This window comes from Lynx canadensis, chromosome X (assembly GCF_007474595.2).
Source record: "Lynx canadensis isolate LIC74 chromosome X, mLynCan4.pri.v2, whole genome shotgun sequence".
In the NCBI taxonomy this organism is placed as follows: Eukaryota; Metazoa; Chordata; class Mammalia; order Carnivora; family Felidae; genus Lynx; species Lynx canadensis.
In genome coordinates this window covers 4,096,940-4,118,749 of record NC_044321.2, presented here as the reverse complement: position 1 = coordinate 4,118,749, position 21,810 = coordinate 4,096,940, and the positions used below count along the sequence as shown (strand labels likewise).

Sequence of the window (21,810 nt, the reverse complement as noted above, 5' to 3'; positions counted from 1 at the left end):
AAGACCGCTGAATATTCCACGAAGGAAGAAGAGAAGATGAAGCTGAATGTCTTGCTGTACCGAACAAGCAGGGATTGTCCAGTTCTGCAGTGCTGATGCTCGGGGCTGGGTCTGAGTCCGAGGGGTGGTTGTCCTATGTGCTGTCAGCAGAACCTCTGACCTCCACCCACCGGATCCCAACAGCAAAGCTCCTCCAGAGTTACGACACCAAGAATGCCTCCAGATGTGTCGGATTCCCACCCCCGGGGGCAAAACCGGTCCAATGGAGAACTGCCTGCCTGTCATCAGCAATGCGATGGTCCAAACTGGAGTTCTGGAGATCTATTCAGGGCCTGCTTGTGGGGAAGTAGGTTCTACTTACATAAATGGGTTAGAGAACAGCTTAGGGCAGAAAGCCGCCACCACAGGGCGGAAGTGCCCGAGGTGAGCTAGCAAGATATTGGACTGGGATCTAAAGTAACTTGTATCACCTGCAGGAAATTATTTTCCCTCTGGTGCCAATATCCTTTGATCACAAACACCACTTGCCCACCCTACCTCCCCACCCCCACCCAGACCGTTTGCTAATATCTTGTGAGCTCAATCAATCCAGAGATGAAACCCGTTTGGGGCTCTTATCTCCTCCTGGACATTAGCCTCTGTCGTATTCAATTCTGTGTCCGCCCTCTTCCTGGACAAGAGAGAACTCCAGACTCATAGTCGGCAACACCTCCCACCTTGGCTGGCAGCGTCATCCCAGTATTCACCATAGCTGTGCCCCCCAAAACATCATCCTTCACTCTTCAGTCACCCTAGGAACCTGTCCTTGGCACCCCCATTTTACAAGAGGAGACCTGGGCACAGAGTCCTTAATCAGCTTCCTGAGAACATGAGGCCAGCGGACGGAGAGCTGGGATCCGAATCCCAGGGACCTCTGACCCCACGACTCAGTTCCATCTTTGGGGGCCTTCCCACACCAATGTGAACCTGAATCTTCTTGGAAAGCATCTCCGTGAAGACTTCCCTGAGCCTGCTGCTACGGGGGACAGGGATGGGCTCTGATTGCCTCGCGGTGCCTGTCTTCACATCATAATGGTAGAGTGTCATCAAGCTACACCCTCCGTGAGGTGCTCTTTCCTTCCCCCCTCCTCCCTCCCCTCCATCACGGGTATTTCTCCTATCAGTTCACACTGCCCTCTTTGGCGGTACCGCTTTTCTCCAAGAAAGCACGTGTGACCCCCGGATGCCGCCCTTTGGCAAATGTGACCTCTCGTGGGAAAAGTCCCTTCTTTTTTTTTTTTTTTAATTTTTTAGTGTTTATTTATTTTTGAGACAGACACAGAGCATGAACAGGGGACGGTCAGAGACAGAGGGAGACACAGAATCTGAAACAGGCTCCAGGCTCTGAGCTGTCAGCACAGAGCCCGACGCGGGGCTCGAACTCACGGACCGCGAGATCATGACGTGAGCTGAAGTCAGACGCTTAGCCGACTGAGCCACCCAGGCGCCCCCAAGTCCCTTCTGAACAAAAGGGCCAGGTGGGCTCCACATTCCTGTTGCCCCGGCATGTCAGACCCTCCACAACACCATTTTAAAGTCACCAGGTACTCAGGCATGATTTACCAATGCTCAGGGCGAGGCAAGCACTTTGTGAACAGGCAGTGATCCATTCGGAAGGAAGGGACGTACGCGGGCACCTCTTATACTCACCCTGTAGCAACGGAAGACCGTCTTGGGTAGTTGTCCTCAAAGATCTGAGCTTCCTGACAGCATCATGTGCAGGCACACTGATGTGAGGGGCCCTCAGCAGACACGGATGAGGGGCACCAGGCTCATCCTGTGAATTCATTCAGAGGAAGAAGAGTCAGACACTGAATGAGCACATGGTGAAAAACTGCAGGGGAACATGCTCTTTCCTGCCAGGAGGATCTCCCTTCCTGCGCGTTTCTTCTTTCCACTCTCTGCCCAAACCCTGGTTAGCTACAAGTCACAGCTGACTAGCCACCACCTCAGAGAAGCCCCCCCCTGATTACCAATACAAAGCAAATAGATCCCTCCATGGTTAACTGTCATAGTATCTTGTTTCCCTTGAAGAGCATTTATCACCATTTCCAATAACTTATCTACGTGGTTTCTTTTTATTTGGTATCTGTCCGTCCCACAGCCTCTAAGGATCAAGACAGCAGAGGCCATTCATGTGCCGTAGTAAGCTGTCAATAAATATTTTCCAAATAGCACTTGGATTGCAAACTGCAGCTCGCAGGACTGTCCCCCACCTGTTTTTATAGCGAAACAAGAATGTTACTCACATTCTTAAATGGTTGAGAAAAGAATGTTTTGCACAATGTGAAGAGTATATTAAATGGACATTTCAGAGTCCACAACGAAAGGATATTAGAACACAGACACATGCATTCGCTTCCTTATAATCTGTGGCTGCTTCTGGGCTACAGCACAGAGTTTAGTAGCTGCACAAGAGATTGTCTGGCCCGCGATGCTGAAAATGTTCACTATCGGGCCCTCGGTAGGAAAAGTTTTTCAACTTCTGGTATAGAATCCTACACTCTATGAAGATGACTTTGAATCTACTGAAGAATATACTTATTTTTTTGAGTTGAGGACATTTAGACAAAAACTACCATATGCCTTAAAACAATTAATGTATAAGTCTATCGTTCATGCTGTAAAATATGAAGTATCATCCCACTTGATACGTCATATGCACAAGAGATCACCACATTGGAGAAAAACCACTATTCTATAGATCTTCGCACATATAGATCTTGCCTCACTGAAGTTAAGCTTCCAACAACAATTTTTCAGGTTCAATCAGTGTCCCAGAAATGTTATTTTTTTCCCCCCGAGATGGCATTTGAAACTGTAATCAATCTTCCTGCATCTTCCGGCATGGCATTTCATGTTGGATTCTTGTGGAAATGGGATGCTGTGCTGTCAACATTGATCCTTAACCTCCCACTGCTGGGATGACAGAACCACCACGCAGGGCCATCTCTTCCTCCGACTCTCCATGACATTATTTGGCGAGACAAAGATCACATGGATATGGATTTGAACAACTGGATGACCCCTCACCCCTTACGAAACAGGGAAGATGCAAGTCGGTGTTTTCCTCTTGGTTGCCCACCCCTTTTATTTACAGAAAATAGATGCTGAGACAGCACGGAAACCCTTTGACCCGTGTTTGATACTTTGCACCTGCTATCCTCGGTGACTAATGAAGAAGAAGAAACACGTCAAAGGAGATTAAGTCACAATGCCTATCACAGTGGTATTGCCACAAGAAACCCTACCTGCAGAAGGAAAACAGCACAGGAGAACCTAAAAGCCCATGGTCAGAGGACATTTCTCAAAACAGCAGTGGAGTTGTTCTTAGCCAGGAGTGATTTCAGCCCACAGGGATCATTAGGCATTACCTGGAGACACTTCCGGTTCTCATGATTGGGTGGGTTCTACTAGCATCTAGTGGGTAGAGTCCAGAGATGCTGTTAAATAGCCTACAATGTGCAGTACAGCCCCTACCACAGAGAAGCATCCACCAGCGCTCCACCACAAAGGATGAGATAATCTCAAGCGTCGAAGTTTAGAAACTGTAGGGTACTGGTCCAATAATCACTGAAGGGGTATGCTCACAGAGACAGGAAAACAAGGGAGGTAGTTTGCTCCAACAATGATACACAGCAACAACATATGTACCAGTGATGGTTCCGCTATTACTCTGAAAAGTTGTACGAACATAAGTCTCTTGAGACACCACTACAATCCGAGTTCTAGTCACAGAACAAGAAGATTTAAGAGCAAGAGGTTACGGGTGCTGTTTTATCGTGAACCTGTACGCTGACGAGTTGGTGGCTTCACAAATCATGAGCATGCTTCATTACCCCTTCCTGTCTCTGTTTACCTACAATCGCCGTAACTGTCATTTACTTGGTCATTTGTCCATCACTCTCCCCTCCCTCCCCATTCAGTGGTATAAGACTGTGAACCACAACAGGGATGTAAGGATGGAATCAACGTCCACCATCCCTCTCCCTTGATTCTGAGATACAATGAGCCCTGGAAACCACAAAATTTTTGTAAACTTCTTACTGTATTTGGCAGCAGAAGCCAATGTGAACTGACTCGAGGCATCAGGTGGTATGTTAACCTGCCAGCCTCTGATACTGGCTAGGCCCAGGCGGCTCTGTGGTGACATCAGGCTTAACGGCACTGGGAAAACATCAACGAGACTCAAGACACCCTGTGAGTAGCAGTGAGAGGAAGGAGAGAAAGCATTTGTCACCAGCAGTAGCCTAGAAGTGTGGTTATTAAAGAAGTCTGGTTGTGCCATGCCTCAGAAGGAGATGGCATGGGAAGACGGTAAAGAAATGGAAAGGCAGGTTGTGGAAATCTGGCTGATTGCTTTGCCAAAGGCTGATCAATCTTCCCAGTCTGTCCGGGACTGAGGAGTTCCAGTGTTCAGACTGAGATGGCCCTGGGCAAATGTGCATGAGCTGACAACCCTACCTGCTTGTATAGGCTAGCAGAAGATTCTGTAGAGAAGTAAACACCGAAAGCCAAGTGTGAATACCGAGAAAGTTGACTGAAAGACTTCAAGAAGCTATTGGAAATCCATAGTGAAAACCATCTTCTGAACATAAAGGAGCAGAAGATGGTGTTGAGGAATTGGTAAAGAGAAGAGCGTTGGCGGATGCCATAGCATGGGCTCTGACATCAAGTGAGGACAGAGGTCACCCTTCCCGCCAGCTGCTGGTTGTGTCGATAACTGATGGTGCTCAGCTGAACGTGTCTTTGGGAATTGCTCTCAGCCAGAGACAGTGGCCTTTCCCAAGGCAATGCCATCCCCCATCCCTCGAGATTCCCATGGCTGGGTCCTAAAGGTGTGCCCTCCTTGATGCAAAGTGAGACAACTCTGAGAGCCACACCAGCTCCAGAGCTCCCTCCCAAACGGGATGAGGTCTTGTTGCGAGGGTATGACAACCCAACTTCTCCCTCTGCCTCACCATCCTCATAAGTGTGGATCCTAAGAACTCCGCCACCCCCCAAAACCCACCTTGTCCCAGAACCATTTCCTGGGACTCAACATAAGACAAGAGCTGATAAGACCGTTAGTCCTGAATACATGTACAATATGATGAAATAGCCCCATATTCCCACTAAGCTATAATCCTAGGCAAACCCTCAAAAACCATGGGAGAGAGGACTTGAGTCTCAGCCTGATGGTCCCAAGGTGTGTCAATTCTTCAGGCAAAAGCAAGGTAAGAGTGGTCATTGATCAGAAAAATCAACAGCCGAGGTGCTTAAGAAAACAATCCCATTTACAAATGCACTAAAAATAATAAAAGACTTAGGAATTAAACAAGGAGATGAAAGGCTTGTACTCCAAAAACTATACAGTATTAATGAAAGAAACTGAAGATGAAACAAACAGATGGAAAGATATTCCACACTCATGGAATGGAAGAACAAATACTGTTAAAATGTCTATACTACCCAAAGCAATCTACAGATTTAATGCAATGCCTATGAAAATACCAACAGCATGTTTCACAAAACTAGAACAAATAATTCTAAAATCTGTATGAAACCACAAAAGACCGTGAATACCCACAGCAATCTTGGAAAAGAAAAACAAAATTGGAGGCATCACAATCCTACATTTCAAGATATACTACAAAGTTGTGGTAATCAAAACAGTATGGTACTGGCACAAAAACAGACACTTGGATCAACAGAGCTGAAGAGAGAGCCTAGAAATAAATCCATGATTATACGGTCAATTAATCTTTAACAAAGGGGGCAAGAATACGCAATGTGAAAAGGACAGTCTCGTCAACAAATGGTGTTGGGAAAACTGGACAACTACACGCAAAGAATGAAACTGGACCAGGTTCTTTTTTTTTTTTTTAAATTTTTAAATGTTTGTTTATTTTTGAGAGAGAGACACACACACAGTGCGAGTAGGGGAGGAGCAGAGAGAGGGAGACACAAAATGTGAAGCAGGCTCTGGACTCTGAGCTGTCAGCACAGAGCCCAATGTGGGGCTCAAACCCACAAACTATGAGACCATGACCTGAGCCGAAGTTGGATGCTTAACTGACTGAGCCACCCAGGTGTCCCCAGACTGGACCACATTCTTAAGCCATACAGAAAAATAAATGCAAAATATATTAAGGACCTAGATGTGAGACCTGAAACCATAAAAATCCTACAAGAAAGCACTGCCAGTAATTTGTCTGACATCGGCCATACCAACATTTTTCTACTTATGTCTCCTGAGGTAAGGGAAACAAAAGCAAAAATAAACTATTGGGAATACATCAAAAAAACTTCTAAACAGTAAGAAACAACCAACAAAACTTAAAGACAAACTCCTGAAAGAGAGAAGATATTTACAAATGAATATGCAATCAATGGTTACTATCCAAAAAATATAAACAACTTATACAACTTAACGTACAAATAAACAAATAATCCAACTTTAAAAAAATGGGCAGAAGACATGAACAGACATTTCTCTGAAGAGATGGCCAACAGACACATGAAAAGATGCTCAACATCACTCGTCATCAGGGAAATGCAAATCAAAAGCAAAATGGCTTTTGCTTACACTTTTCAGAATGGCTAAAATCAACACAAAACCAACAAGTGTCGGTGAGGATGTGGAGAAAAAAGAACCCTTCTGTAGTGTCGGTAGGAATGAAAACTGGCACGGTCACTGTGGAAAACAGTGTGGGGGCTCCTCCAAAAATTAAAAATAGAATTTTATGATGCAGTAATTCCCCTAGTGGGTATTTACCCAAGGAATACAAAAACAGTAATTTGAAAAGACGCATGCCCCCCTTATGTTTACTGCAACATTATTTGCAAGAGTCAAATTATAGAAGCAACCCAAGTACCTATCAATAGATGGATGGTTAAAGAAGTTGTGGTATCTATACACAGCCATATATCATGTATCAGTCGGCCGTAAAAAAGAATGAAATCTTGCCATTTGCAATGACATGGACAGAGCTAGACAGTTCATAAGACTAAACGAAGTAGGTCGGTCACAGAAAGACAAATACCGTATGATTTCACTCATACGTAGAATTTAAGAAACAAAACAAATAAAGACAGAAAAAAAAAAAAGACAAAGACAAACCAAGAAACAGACTCTTAAGTACAGAGAACATACTGATGGTCACCAGAGGGGAGGTGGGTGGAGGGAGGGGAGAAATAGGTGACGGGGATAAGGAGGGCACCTGCTGTGATGAGCACCAGGTGAGGTAGGGAACTGTTGAATCATTACATTGTACATGTGAAACTACTACAACACTGTGTTACCTATACTGGAATTTTAACAAAAAAGAAGAGGGAAAAAGAACGGATGGGTGTCCCTAGTGCTCAGTTGCAGAGCCCAGGGAGGCAGGGAAATGCAAGGCAAGCTAGCGCTGCCCCAAACCCACCTTCTTCTCTCGTGTCTGCAGGCTGCCACAGATGGCCCCATTTCGACTATTTCTGAAAGCAGCATCCAGGATCCACCCCCAAGGAGCTCACACAACCTACAGGCATTCGCTGCTGTTCAAAGCACTTTCCTATCCAACATCCAACCAGTAACTGGTCGTATTTCTCAAAAGACATTCCCCCTGGGTTACAGGTAAAAGGACCGGAGAGGTCAAAGCTCAGAGCTAACGCTAGAATCCGTGTATCTATCTAGTCAGATACACAGCTCCAAAAGCTGTACCGGGGGCCCGGATGCAGCTTCCGGTTAGCGTTACCTCACGAGAAGGACTAGCCATCCGATGGTGGGGCCACAGAGGTAGAACTCACTCAGGGGAACCCCAGCACTGGAGGGATGTGATGGATCCTGCCAGACACCGGACGCACAGGTGCAAAGTTTTACCTGGCTTCCTTTCAGCGAGCTCCTGACAGCTTCTGGCCCCCACTATGAGATGCACGGCTGGGCACCTGACTCATGAAAGGCAAGGCCCACACAGTCACCAACTTTCCGGCTGGACAAAGTCCATAGGGCAAAACACTAGCAATTACTTAATCTATGATCTTCTGCATATCCTTACTGACGGTGTCTAGACCTTTGAGTTACCTTCAAAGGATATACTAACGCTCATTCTTTTATACGAGATATAAGTGGGGAAAGTATTATAATTAACAGTGGAGTCGATCCCTAAAAAACAGAAGGAATGACAAAATAAATTATAATTGTTTCTTTTTTTTTTAAGTTTATTCATTTTTGAGAGAGAGAGAGAGAGAGAGAGAGAGCATGAGCAGGGGAGGGGTGGAGAGAGAGGGAGACACAGAATCCAAAGCAGGCTCCAGGCTCCGAGCTGTCAGCACAGAGCCTGACGCGGGGCTCGAACTCACAAACCGTGAGATCATGACCTGAGCTGAAGTCAGACGCTCAACCGACTGCGCCACCCAGGCGCCCCTATAATTGTTTCTTAAGAGGCCATCCCTCCAGCATCAACTCATAGGACACTATCTCAGCCCTGACAACAAGGTTCCTGAAACTTCTGCTGGCTTCAAAGCCCAGGGGTAACTCAATAAGCCTGAAACAGTGTGATGTCTGCGTGAGCTCATGGTCTGCAGGGGGTCTGCAGGGGGTCTGCTGGTGATGGGCAGGTGTGTGGCAGGGGCTGATGGGCCTCTGGCCAGAGACCTGCATCCATGCACACCAGCAGACCTTTGCAGATTCCTGTCCTCATTGAGGCCATATCATTCAGTTGTTCGTGTTCATGCCTCTTGGACAGTTACCTTCCTAAACCACGGTCTGTGACTCTTCATCCTTACCCTTTCTTGGCCCGACCTCGCCCTATTAACTGCTGTTTCAATGAGCACAGCATCCACAAATGGGATTCCATTTCACCCCGAGGACCCAGCATTGGGAAGACCCGTCTTATAATCTCAACATTTTATGGTAAATGTGATCATACGTTGAATTAATGTATGTAGGACTTTGAACACACAAATGGCCAAACACCACTTCTGTGTTTTTTACCGTAGAATAGAGTCTCTTATTCTTTGATAGGTACACACACTTGCCTTCTGACTCCAAGAGGAAGGGCTTCCCCGGTACACGTTAAACATCCCCTTCTCTACAGGCACAGGTGAATCAGGGCATCGACAAACGTGACAGCCGTGAAAAGCACCGGTTCTGGGCTTTGCTTGCTGGTAACAGGCTGGTAAGTAGTGTCTGACTTATAGAGACAGTTTGTCAACTTTTGAGTGCGGGTTTTAAAGTGTGATTTAGAGGCAGATTCATAATTACTTGCTTTCACTGTAAAATGATCAATCTTGGGTGGCTGGGGGAATTTATGGTGCATGCCAGCTCTCTCATGTGAAGACTTTTATAAATCACCTCGTACTTGATTCCTAACCCCACCCTCCCCAAAAGTGCAGTATCATTCATTACATTAACACCTGGGTTTATGGTCAGATGTAAACCCAGGACACTGGATCTCAGATCTTAGCCTGGGAGCTTTGGAGAACATGGGCGTCGTGGCTCAACCCCCAGGGACTGACTGTAGAACTGCAGTTACGTTGGGAGTTAAAAACCAAGGACGTCGATGGAGCCTGTGAAGGGTGGGTGCCTGCCCGATGTCACCCATGGAGCTGCTGAAAGGGCACCGCAAACCAGGTCTCTGCTGTCCACCTGACACCACTCGCCTCATCCCAGGACCCGCTGAGCCCTGGTCAGTCATGACAGCAAAGGGTGACTAATCTCCAGTGCCTTATGCTTGTCAAGGAATGATTTTAATAAGCGGTAACACTGACTTTTCCTGCTTCATTCCCCGCTGGGTGTAGAATTCAGAGACTCTGGTTGGAACATCTATGCCATCCACAGAGAGCCAGTGAATAGGGAAGAATCCAGAAGTCAATTGCCAGAAAGAGCTAACTCTTGAGAAGTGTGTCAGCAAAGAAAAGAAAGGACAAAGTCGTGATGCAGGAGAATAATACCAGAGGCAATGGCCAGGGGAAAACCAACAGACTCAGGTGCCCCAGCCACAGGTGACGGGAGCATGAAGATTCTGAGAGGTCACAGGAGCCAAAACTCTCTTCACTGGGCCTCCAGAAAAACAGCTCCCGCTCCCCCAAAGTACGCTCCATTAAAAGTCGTTAGACAAACACCGAAAGGAAAGATCACGGAACAGAGTCAGTTTCTCTGGTAGAGAAGGAGAGAAGGAAAGAAAGAAAGAAAGAAGGAAAGAAGGAAAGGAAGGAAGGATGGATAAAGGAGGGAGGGATGGAAAAGAGAGAGAGACAGAAAGAAAGCAAGCACAGAACTTTTCATGTTTTTGTTAATGCCCAGTCATCAAGAACATCCTGATAAACATAGTGCTTGGTATTCATTAATGGAATGAATCTGTTTACTCTGGAGTCAACCTTTGTCTCTCTTTGCATGCACAGATGTCGGCTCAAGAACACTGACCCGAGAAAAATGTCTCTATTGTATGAAATTGGTGCAGGAAAAGCTCATGTGCACACTGATTGTTAGTGGACACATGGACATTACTTATATGATAATCTCATTTTAGCAAGCAATGGCAGTTGTTATTAATGTACCCCTGAACACATTTACAGCTAAGTGATACGCCCACAGAAAACTCTGATCAAAGTCTATTCTCAATGGAACCCAAGGATGGCCACGTTCTTAGCCCCAGGAACCTGTGACTATGTCACCTTACATGAAAAGGGACTGTGCAAGCATGATGATGCTAAGGATCTCGAGATGGGGAGATGATCCAACTCCAATGTCATCCCAAGGGTCTCTTCCTTTTTTTAATGTTTCAAATTTTTATCTAAATTTTAGTTGGTCAACTCTAGTGTCACATTAATTTCACGAGGAGAATTTAGTGGTCCAGTCTTTATAAGAGGGTGGCGGTCAGGCAGAGTCAGAGAAGGAGACGCCAGGAGGGAAGGAACAGTGTGGAGAAAATGAGGAAGGGACACGAGGCTCCGAATGCAGGTGCCCTCTGGAAAATGTAAGGCAACAGCTTCTCCCCTAGACATGGAGCTCTGCCAACATCCTCATTTTAGGACTTGTGATCTAAACGTGGTAAGTTTCTATGCTTCTGACGGTGCGACACAGAGGGAGTGCAGTTCCGTCCAAGGGCACGGAACCTGAGTCAAGGGAGACCTGGGAACCAGACAGCAAGAGAGTGTTCCAATCAGTTTGTTTTGGATTCTTGGTCTTCCTGACCTTCTAGGAGAAAGGTAAGCCATTCGTGGCATGATTCTCTCTCTCTTCCCCGACCTTGCAAATGTTCCCTTTCAGAGCCTGGGGTTCCCACCATGCTGGTTTCCTCAATTCCGTATGCTTTCCCTCATCCTCTGGATCTCTTATGGTTTTGTGAGTGCAATGGCGGACTTCCATGTTTGAGTATATCCTAACACGCGAGCCATTACATTTTCAGAGTCCCTGGCCAGGAGAGGACATCTGTATTTGTGTCTAAGTGACTCTAAACCTCAGGAACCATGCCAAGGTACGTTGGTCATTTACTATTACCATTACATTTAAAAGAGGGAGGGCTGTTCTACCCAAGGATATGATCACTTGTACATCACCAAGCAATTCTTCCTTGTTTATCACAGTCAATTTCAGAGCAATATTTTATCTGCGGGATGCAGTTTCCAGAAAGAAAAGAGTTTACAAGATATTAAACTTTTAGTCGGGCAAGACTCCCAACAGATGTCCAATAGCTGAAGTCCCAGATTACCAATAGACCAGGCATCTGTGCCAATCTTATCTGTGGGTAAGAACTCACTAGTTGTTGTCCACGCCAGGCCTGGGGGCCTGTCGTCTATTCCCAAATTACATCACTTTGGATTGCTGCTCTTGAAAACTCTTAACCCAAGTAATCTCTCCAGCATGCTCCCATATCCAGATTCCAGGTTTTGGGTTCAACTGACAACCGTGTGATGCACCCATATGCACTGTATTTTCCTTACCCCTCTTATTAGATGTGTCTCTTGAAATAATGATCCATTTTTCAAATGACAGCGGTCAGAGACGTACAAATTATGGCAGTCTCACTGACAGGTGAGCTGGCCTGCTTAAGGGGAAATCAGTCCTAAGGGCCCGAGTGTAGGAAAGAAGGCCACAGGCATTTCCTCAGGAAATAAACAGGTAGGAGGAGGAGGAGAAGACAGTCACAACGGCAGAAGAGGGCTTACGTGATTTCGTGACAAGGAAGACCAAGGCAAGCATTCCAAGCGGGGTCACGGAGATATATAGCACATACAGCATGCACAGGACTCATTTCCTCATGCCTCAGCGATTCAGTTCTGGGTCTTTCTAGGACAATGATAATAGGGTCATGCAGCGGAATGATGTAACTGCACGACTGTCAACAGCCCCAAGGGCCATATTCATATGCCCTGGGTTCAAAGAAATGGGATGAAACATAGAAAAAAACATGACTTCTTAAAAACCTGCTCAGGCAGGGGATAGGAATGGGGATTAGGAACTAGGCATGAAGGGTCTCACTGGGGTGATGAGCCTGTTCTAAAACTGACTTAAGGAGGTCCCACGGCTTGGTAACCTGATAAAAACCACTGAATCGTACAAGTGGGTGAATTAAATGGCGTGGAAAATGTGCCTCCACACTGTGAACACGTATTTCACCAACTATTTCAAGAAAAATAAGAATAGAGTGGATTGTAAAAATTCACTTAGAACATTAAACTCCTTTAGTTTTTTTTTAAAAAAAACTTTTAATGTCTTTTTATTTTTGAGAGAGAGAAGACAGAGTGTGAACAGAGGAAGGGCAGAGAGAGAGAGGGAGACACAGAATATGAAGCAGGATCCAGGCTCTGAGCTGTCAGCAAAGAGCCTGATGAGGGGCTTGAACCTACGAACCGTGAGATCATGACCTGAGCTGAAATCGGATGCTTAACTGAGCCACCCAGACGCCCCAAGGTTAGTTTCTTTATAATTTTTTTAATGCTTGTTTTTGAGAATGCAAACGCAAGTGAGAGAGGGGCAGAGAGAGAGAGAGACTGAGATTCTGAGACAGAAATGACCCATCAGCTTTGGATTTTATCTGCATTGAGAGAAATTCCATTCACGAGTTTCTGTCCTTGAAACATGCCAGGAAATAGCACCACTGTGTCTCCTTGTGGATAACCAGACGTGGTTCCTGCATGAGTTGTGCGAATATAATCAGTTTTGTTAGGGAGAACTCTCTCGGGACAGTATCCCCACATGAGGAGGCTATAGGTTTGGTTAAAGAAAGGGAACCCTAAAAGTCTTATTAAAACACAAGTGCTTCTGGGGCGCCTGGGTGGCGCAGTCGGTTAAGCGTCCGACTTCAGCCAGGTCACGATCTCGCGGTCCGTGAGTTCGAGCCCCGCGTCAGGCTCTGGGCTGATGGCTCAGAGCCTGGAGCCTGTTTCCGATTCTGTGTCTCCCTCTCTCTCTGCCCCTCCCCCGTTCATGCTCTGTCTCTCTCTGTCCCAAAAATAAATAAACGTTGAAAAAAAAAATTAAAAAAAAAATAAAACACAAGTGCTTCTATGAATAGACCAACTATTGGTAGGATTCAAAGGAGATCACCGAGTAACGATTATGTTGGTCGAAAAATATAAAAAAGGCCACTTCAATGATTCCAAATATCCCTAATATCTAGTTATCACAGGTCAAAATGATGTTTGCCCCCCCCCCACCTTAGGTCCCCATTTGAGCCACGACGAAGTAATTATACTCCAAGTATAATTTTATGCACAAGGTTCATTCAGTCTAAAAGATGCAAACAAATGTGAGGCACATGACTTAAAATCACAGGAAAACCATTTCCGTTTGACAAACCTTAGTGGCGGGCGTGTTCGAAGGCACGTGGGAACGAACAGAATTTCTGTACGTCTTCACAGAAGGCCCCCAGGGTCACCGTTATCGGTCCCTGCGATGGATGCCATCACACACGGAAGGACGTACCACATAGACTCTGCGTACCGCACCATGAGATGTTTCGTTTCCTAGTTGATGGCTGGGCAGTGGCCAGGAGCACTAATTTGTAATTAGTCACTCAGCCACTTCTATGCTATTATGTCTAATAAAGTCCCTAATCTCGTAATTTGTCAGCTGGATGCGACTGTACTGAGGGTGAGGAAACGGGCATCAGAGGTGAGGTCTAAAATAGAACAGTAAACCCCAACATAATGGCCCCGATACAGCTGGGGCTTGAAGACCGTAAGCTGATGGTCCCCTGGTCTGTCCTCTGGAAGTCCGAACCTGTAGTTCTGTCCCCAGACCAAGGCAGAGGTGACACACTGCAGGGGGAGCAGCGGAAGCGCGATGCAAGAACCCAGGCGCCAACAGAAAGGCAGCTGACCCGGCTTGGGGAACAGGCAGGAGGGGAAGGCATCCCAGGAGGCCCCGTGCATGCAGGGACCCCATGCCGGCCCCGTGGATTTTCAAGGCTGGGAGGCGAGCCACCAAAAGGTAGTGCCCGGCTGGGGCCACGTCAGGATGGAGGGGGATGGGACGCCTGGGCCCTGGGCCTGCCCGAGGGTGTCATCTCACGACCTTGGAACCATGAGAAACTGCCCATCAGTGACCCACCGGTTGCTGGGCCTTCCTGTCCCATTTATTGACACCTTGGCTCCTGCCGTTCCTAATAAGCTGCAGGGCAGACAGAAACAAGTCTCAGCAATGCTGATAATATATGCCAAGGTTTTGCCAACGCTCTTCCACAGCTGAACGCACGTCTCCTCAACACAAGTTCGGACAGGAGATGCTGTAATTCTGCCTCTCAGGGCTGCTCAGACGAAACCCTCGAAGACGAGGGCCTCAAGACCGAACGGCTTTTGAAACACACAGTGCAAACCAGCACAGGAGGAGCTCCAAGAGTCGAATGGACATGCCAGACGACACAGCAATGCCGTGTATGAGGATGCACCCAGAGGAGCTGGCTCCAGGGTCGCGAACAGCTACCTATACACCCGCGTGCCCCGTGCACAGCAGGGTCTCCAACAGCTACCTATACACCCGCGAGCCCCGTGCACAGCAGGGTCGCGAACAGCTACCTATACACCCGCGTGCCCGTGCACAGCAGGGTCGCGAACAGCTACCTATACACCCGCGTGCCCGTGCACAGCAGGGTCTCCAACAACTACCTATACACCCGCGTGCCCCGTGCACAGCAGGGTCTCCGACAGCTACCTATACACCCGCGTGCCCGTGCACAGCAGGGTCTCCAACAGCTACCTATACACCCGCGTGCCCCGTGCACAGCAGGGTCGCGAACAGCTACCTATACACCCGCGTGCCCCGTGCACAGCAGGGTCGCGAACAGCTACCTATACACCCGCGTGCCCGTGCACAGCAGGGTCGCGAACAGCTACCTATACACCCGCGTGCCCCGTGCACAGCAGGGTCGCGAACAGCTACCTATACACCCGCGTGCCCGTGCACAGCAGGGTCGCGAACAGCTACCTATACACCCGCGTGCCCGTGCACAGCAGGGTCTCCGACAGCTACCTATACACCCACGTGCCCCGTGCACAGCAGGGTCGCAAACAGCTACCTATACACCCGCGTGCCCGTGCACAGCAGGGTCGCGAACAGCTACCTATACACCCGCGTGCCCGTGCACAGCAGGGTCGCGAAGAGCTACCTATACACCCGCGTGCCCGTGCACAGCAGGGTCTCCGACAGCTACCTATACACCCGCGTGCCCGTGCACAGCAGGGTCTCCGACAGCTACCTATACACCCGCGTGCCCCGTGCACAGCAGGGTCGCGAACAGCTACCTATACACCCGCGTGCCCGTGCACAGCAGGGTCTCCGACAGCTACCTATACACCCGCGTGCCCCGTGCACAGCAGGGTCGCGAACAGCTACCTATACACCCGCGTGCCCCGTGCACAGCAGGGTCGCGAACAGCTACCTATACACCCGCGTGCCCCGTGCACAGCAGGGTCGCGAACAGCTACCTATACACCCGCGTGCCCGTGCACAGCAGGGTCGCGAACAGCTACCTATACACCCGCGTGCCCCGTGCACAGCAGGGTCGCGAACAGCTACCTATACACCCGCGTGCCCGTGCACAGCAGGGTCGCGAACAGCTACCTATACACCCGCGTGCCCGTGCACAGCAGGGTCTCCGACAGCTACCTATACACCCACGTGCCCCGTGCACAGCAGGGTCGCAAACAGCTACCTATACACCCGCGTGCCCGTGCACAGCAGGGTCGCGAACAGCTACCTATACACCCGCGTGCCCGTGCACAGCAGGGTCGCGAAGAGCTACCTATACACCCGCGTGCCCGTGCACAGCAGGGTCGCGAACAGCTACCTATACACCCGCGTGCCCGTGCACAGCAGGGTCTCCGACAGCTACCTATACACCCGCGTGCCCCGTGCACAGCAGGGTCGCGAACAGCTACCTATACACCCGCGTGCCCGTGCACAGCAGGGTCTCCGACAGCTACCTATACACCCGCGTGCCCCGTGCACAGCAGGGTCGCGAACAGCTACCTATACACCCGCGTGCCCCGTGCACAGCAGGGTCGCGAACAGCTACCTATACACCCGCGTGCCCCGTGCACAGCAGGGTCTCCGACAGCTACCTATACACCCGCGTGCCCCGTGCACAGCAGGGTCGCGAACAGCTACCTATACACCCGCGTGCCCGTGCACAGCAGGGTCTCCAACAGCTACCTATACACCCGCGTGCCCGTGCACAGCAGGGTCGCGAACAGCTACCTATACACCCGCGTGCCCGTGCACAGCAGGGTCGCGAACAGCTACCTATACACCCGCGTGCCCGTGCACAGCAGGGTCTCCGACAGCTACCTATACACCCGCGTGCCCCGTGCACAGCAGGGTCGCGAACAGCTACCTATACACCCGCGTGCCCGTGCACAGCAGGGTCGCGAACATCTACCTATACACCCGCGTGCCCCGTGCACAGCAGGGTCTCCAACAGCTACCTATACACCCGCGTGCCCCGTGCACAGCAGGGTCGCGAACAGCTACCTATACACCCGCGTGCCCCGTGCACAGCAGGGTCGCGAACAGCTACCTATACACCCGCGTGCCCCGTGCACAGCAGGGTCTCCGACAGCTACCTATACACCCGCGTGCCCCGTGCACAGCAGGGTCTCCGACAGCTACCTATACACCCGCGTGCCCCGTGCACAGCAGGGTGTCCGACAGCTACCTATACACCCGCGTGCCCCGTGCACAGCAGGGTCTCCGACAGCTACCTATACACCCGCGTGCCCCGTGCACAGCAGGGTCTCCGACAGCTACCTATACACCCTCGTGCCCCGTGCACAGCAGGGTCGCGAACAGCTACCTATACACCCACGTGCCCCGTGCACAGCAGGGTCGCAAACAGCTACCTATACACCCGCGTGCCCCGTGCACAGCAGGGTCGCAAACAGCTACCTATACACCCGTGTGTCCCTTGTACATCCGCGTGGAGAACTGTAGTATTCACAACAGCTTAAAGGTGGAAGTGGCCCACGTGTCCTTCCATATGTCCACAGACAAACAGCATCCAACGTATCCATAAACTAGAACAGGATTCAGCCATACAGTGGGACGAAAGACTGACGTGTGCCGTCACACAGGCGAACTGTGAACGCATCACGCCCCATGCGAGAAAGCCACTCACACAGCCTGTGAATGCACTTACAGGAAATGTCCAGACAAGTACACGCACAGACACAGAAAGGACATTTGTGGTTCCCGAGGGCTGAGGGGAGGGGGCGTGAGGGTGTGGGAGGAACAATGTAGAAAGTTCTAGGACTAGAGGGGCAGGGGTGGAATGCACGAAATGTCTCTGAGTTGCCCTCTTTACAGGGGTTGATTGTACTTTGTGTGAAGTTCACCCCGATGGAAAAGCGTTACAGAGGCATCGCAGCAGAAGTTTATTTAGAACAAACAGGCCTGTGTTATCAAGTCTGGTCGTGTGATGTGATGTCCTGAAATTGAGACATTCCCAAGCGCCCAGCCCCTAGTGTGAGTGCAAGCAGGCTCTGGGCCACGGCTGGTGGGGACCGCAACCCCCAGGTGTGGCGTGGGGACGCGAGCCTCTATCCCAGCAGACGTTCGGGGCAAGGGCAGAAGGAGGGACAACAAGCAGGGTGCTAGCATACAACTATTCCCAATCGGTGAGTGAGCCCACCCACTGCATGGCCCGCGGGCTCCAGGGCGAGCCCCACACCGAGGGTGGTGGCCGGCAGATGGCTATGGGGTCCCCTGCACGCACAGAAAGGCGAGGGCAGTCCACACAGACCTCGTCAAGCCTGCTGGGCGACACTTCCTGATCACTGCATGTTTTTAGAGGCATCACTAGCCCCCAGATACGTTCTTGAGCAAGATAAGGATAGCACTGCCATGAATACTAGGGGGTTCTGCTGCACACCACGAACCACTCAGCTACGTATCGGGTCCCCCGTGCTTTCATTACCGTCAAATGTAAATAAATGATGCTACAATGATCTAATTCGCACCAACAGTAACAACCTTGGCACAGACGTCAGTTCCTCCAAATGAGTGCAGGGGACTGGGTCGTTTGGTTCCTGGGACGCAACGTATATTCTACACGGTATTTAGGGCCCCAGCTCCGCCCACAAAAAGGCACCTTTTTAGGAAGAATTCTAAGAGAGCCTCCCCAGCTTTCAGCCCCTGGTACTCACTGCTTTGTGTGATCCTCTCTTCTTGAATGTGAGGGTACCTGTGATGTCCTAACCAACAGGATATGGCAAAAGTAAACGGACGCTGCATGTGTGTTTGAGGTCCCCAGTCAGTTGACTTGGTGCTAATCGAAAGGGGTGCTATCAGGGGTGGGCCTGGCCTAATCAGGTGAGCACTTGAAAACAGATTCCTAACAAAAGAGATGCTCTCCTGCAGGTCTCGATGAAACAGTCACGGTGTGAAATGCCAATAGGGAGGGGCAGTTCCTGGGGACTAAGGGCCGCAGTCCCACAAACACAAAGAACTACAAGATTTGCTCACACCTTGAATGAGCTTGGAAGGGGATCCCTCTCTCTTCTAGATGAGAACACAACTGTGGCCAACACTTCGATGTAGCTTTGTAAGACTCCGAGCGGAGTCCCCAGGTAAGCCATGTCCAGACACCTGAGCTACAGATACTGTGAGATAATCGACGGGTGGCATTGTGAGCCCTTACAGTTGTGGTAATTTGGAAAGCAGCCAAGGATAACAGCCACGGTACCCAGCCCCAATTACACATAAAATTCTCCTAACACCACAGAATTTAACCAGGATGCAAAAGCAACTGTTTCCTCTTTTAAATTTTTTTTAAATGCTTATTTATTTTTGAGAGAGACAGAGCGCAAGCAGGGGAGGGGCAGAGAGAGAGGGAGACACAGAATCCGAAGCAGGCTCCAGGCTCTGAGCTGTCGGCACAGAGCTGGGGCTCGAACCCACAAGCCATGAGATCATGACCTGAGCTGAAGTCAGACACTTAACAGACTGAGCCACCTGGATGCCCCCAAAAGCAACTATTTTCAATACAGTGGGGTTTGCCTCCATCAGAAGGCACAAACCCATAGAGATCACGTCCATCAGCCTTACAAAGAATTTCAGCTTGTGTTTAAGGCAGCCAGGCCTGGATTCTGAAGCTTCTCCTTTGATTCTGTGACCTTCCCACACATGCAACTAGAAAATCCCTTTCTGTCCATAAAACAGAATATGATTCAGCCATTAAATGGAATGAAGTTCTGACACCTGCTACTATATGGATGAACCTTGACAATACGATGCTGAGGGGAAGAATCCAGCCGCAAAAGGCCACATAGCGGATGACTCCATTTAAAGGAAATGTCCTCAATAAGCAAATACACAGAGACAGAAAGGACGTTTGTGGTTACCAAGGGCCAAGGAGAAGGGGAATGAGGGTTTTGGAGGGATGATTGAGAAAGTTCTGGAACTAGAGAGGCAGTGGCTGAATGCACAAACTGCACCCTTTACAATGGTTATTTGTGTGCTATATGAATGTCAACTCAATAAAAAATAAAAACATTAAAAGAGATACCAAAGCTGAGGCTTATTTATGGGCCATGAGGCACTGGGTTTGTCACTGACAGCCAAAAAGCTCCTGAGCCATCCGCCCAGCTCTAGACAGCTACCACTGTAACCTTCTCGATTCACGAATTCGTCACTGGGGCTAACTGCAAGTAGAAACCCCTAGAAATCAGTTCACGTTGCTGACTATCGTGACTCAGCTTCTCAATAACATGTGACTTATTAGATTCAGCCTAGAAGGCTTCTGACAGCTCTCTGGATGAGCCACACGTGTGGTATGTGACAATACAGTGGGACACAAAAGCTCTTGACCGTGACGCCATCTGTAGAGCACGGGTTTGTTTTTCCCACCTGTAAAATAGGGCTCATCGCACAGTATAGCATCAGGCAAACCACTGCTTGTCAACTAGGGGTACCTTTCCCTTCCAGGGGACACTTGGCAATGTCTGGAGATACTTCTGGTCATCACAGCTTGAGGGCTGCGCTCCTGGCATCCACTGGGTAGAGGCCAGGGATGCGACTGAACATCTGATGATGCACAAGACCATGCGTGGCAACAGAGAAGGATCTGCCCCAAACTATGAGTCCTGTTGAGGTGGAGAAGTCTGCTTAAGTCAAAGCTCCGTTCTGCTAATTCTGTTTTAAGTTTAGCTATTTTGTGGCATGGCGGGGGGGGGGGGGAGAGAGGGACAAAGGGAGTGAGAGAGAGAATCCCAAGCAGGCTCTGTGCTGTCAGTGCAGAGCCTAATGAGGGGCTTGAACTCACAAACTGTGAGATCACGATCTGAGCCGAAACTGAGAGTCAGATGCTTAACCCACTGAGCCACCCAGACTCCCCAATACTTCTTTTTTAATGCATTTTTTTTTCATTTTAGAGAGAGAAAGAGTGTGTGAGTGGGGGAGAGGGGCAGAGGGAAGGAGGGAGGGAGGGGGAGACAGAGAGAGAGAGAGAGACAGAGAGACAGAGAGAGACAGAGAGAGACAGAGAGAGAGAGAGAGAGAGAGAGAGAGAATATCCCAGGCAGGCTCCATGCTGAGCCAACATGGGGCTCAATTCTATGACCCTGGTATCAAGAGTCAGATGCTTAATCAACTGAGCCACAAATGCCCTGGTATTTGTTTAATAGAATCAAACAGGTGGTCTTTCCAAAGTCAAGACATGCCGTTTGGTTTAGGATCCCAAGTTGGGCCATTGTGACCCCCAGTAGATTTAAATAAGTGTTCTTTGCCTCCCAGGTGCATGGGCTGGGGAAGAGGGGTCAGAAGCTGCTTCTCATCAGGGACAGTGGCCAAAAGACACAGAAATTCTGCCCTACTTTTCTGGCTGAATGGAGGTTTCTATTCTCCCCTTGTCGCAAAGTTTGCAGAACTTAGAAAAATCGTGAGGTTTTTATTGGTAGAAGGTGCCTCTGAGGGGATATGGGAACATAGTCTGATACCGTAAATGGGAAAACCCACCTGGTACAACCATCATCTGATGGTTCAAAGTCACAACGGGCTCAACATGAACTCTTCCCTGTTTGCAATGACAAGCACAGGTATACGGTCTCGAAACACAAGCTTTGGGGCCAAGTTAGTATTTCAGAATTCAAATTTTTTTTGGGGGGGTTTTAGAAGGTAATTTTTTAAAAAATCAAAACAAATTATTGAAAGTATGCAGACTGCTTCCAAGTTAAGCTGTCCCCAGGACCATCTCTGACCCTCATAACGGACACTGCTGTTTTTTCTAGAACACTCGTTGTATGATACCACTTCATAATGGGAAGAAAGAAAAATCTGCAACTGTGTGAGGTGACGGATGTTAACAAAACTTA

At 49.0% G+C, this 21,810-nt stretch overlaps 1 protein-coding gene across 5 annotated transcripts in view; it reads right to left on the bottom strand.

The window, feature by feature from the left end:
- STS (steroid sulfatase) overlaps positions 1-21,810 on the bottom strand; it is a 163,368-nt gene that overhangs the window by 123,173 nt on the left and 18,385 nt on the right. For 2 of the 5 annotated variants that reach the window (XM_030306408.2, XM_030306410.1), the window contains exon 2: positions 1,690-1,816. The gene's annotated coding sequence lies outside the window, so the exon portion shown is untranslated. The other 3 variants (XM_030306407.1, XM_030306411.1, XM_030306409.2) reach the window with 3 other exon arrangements.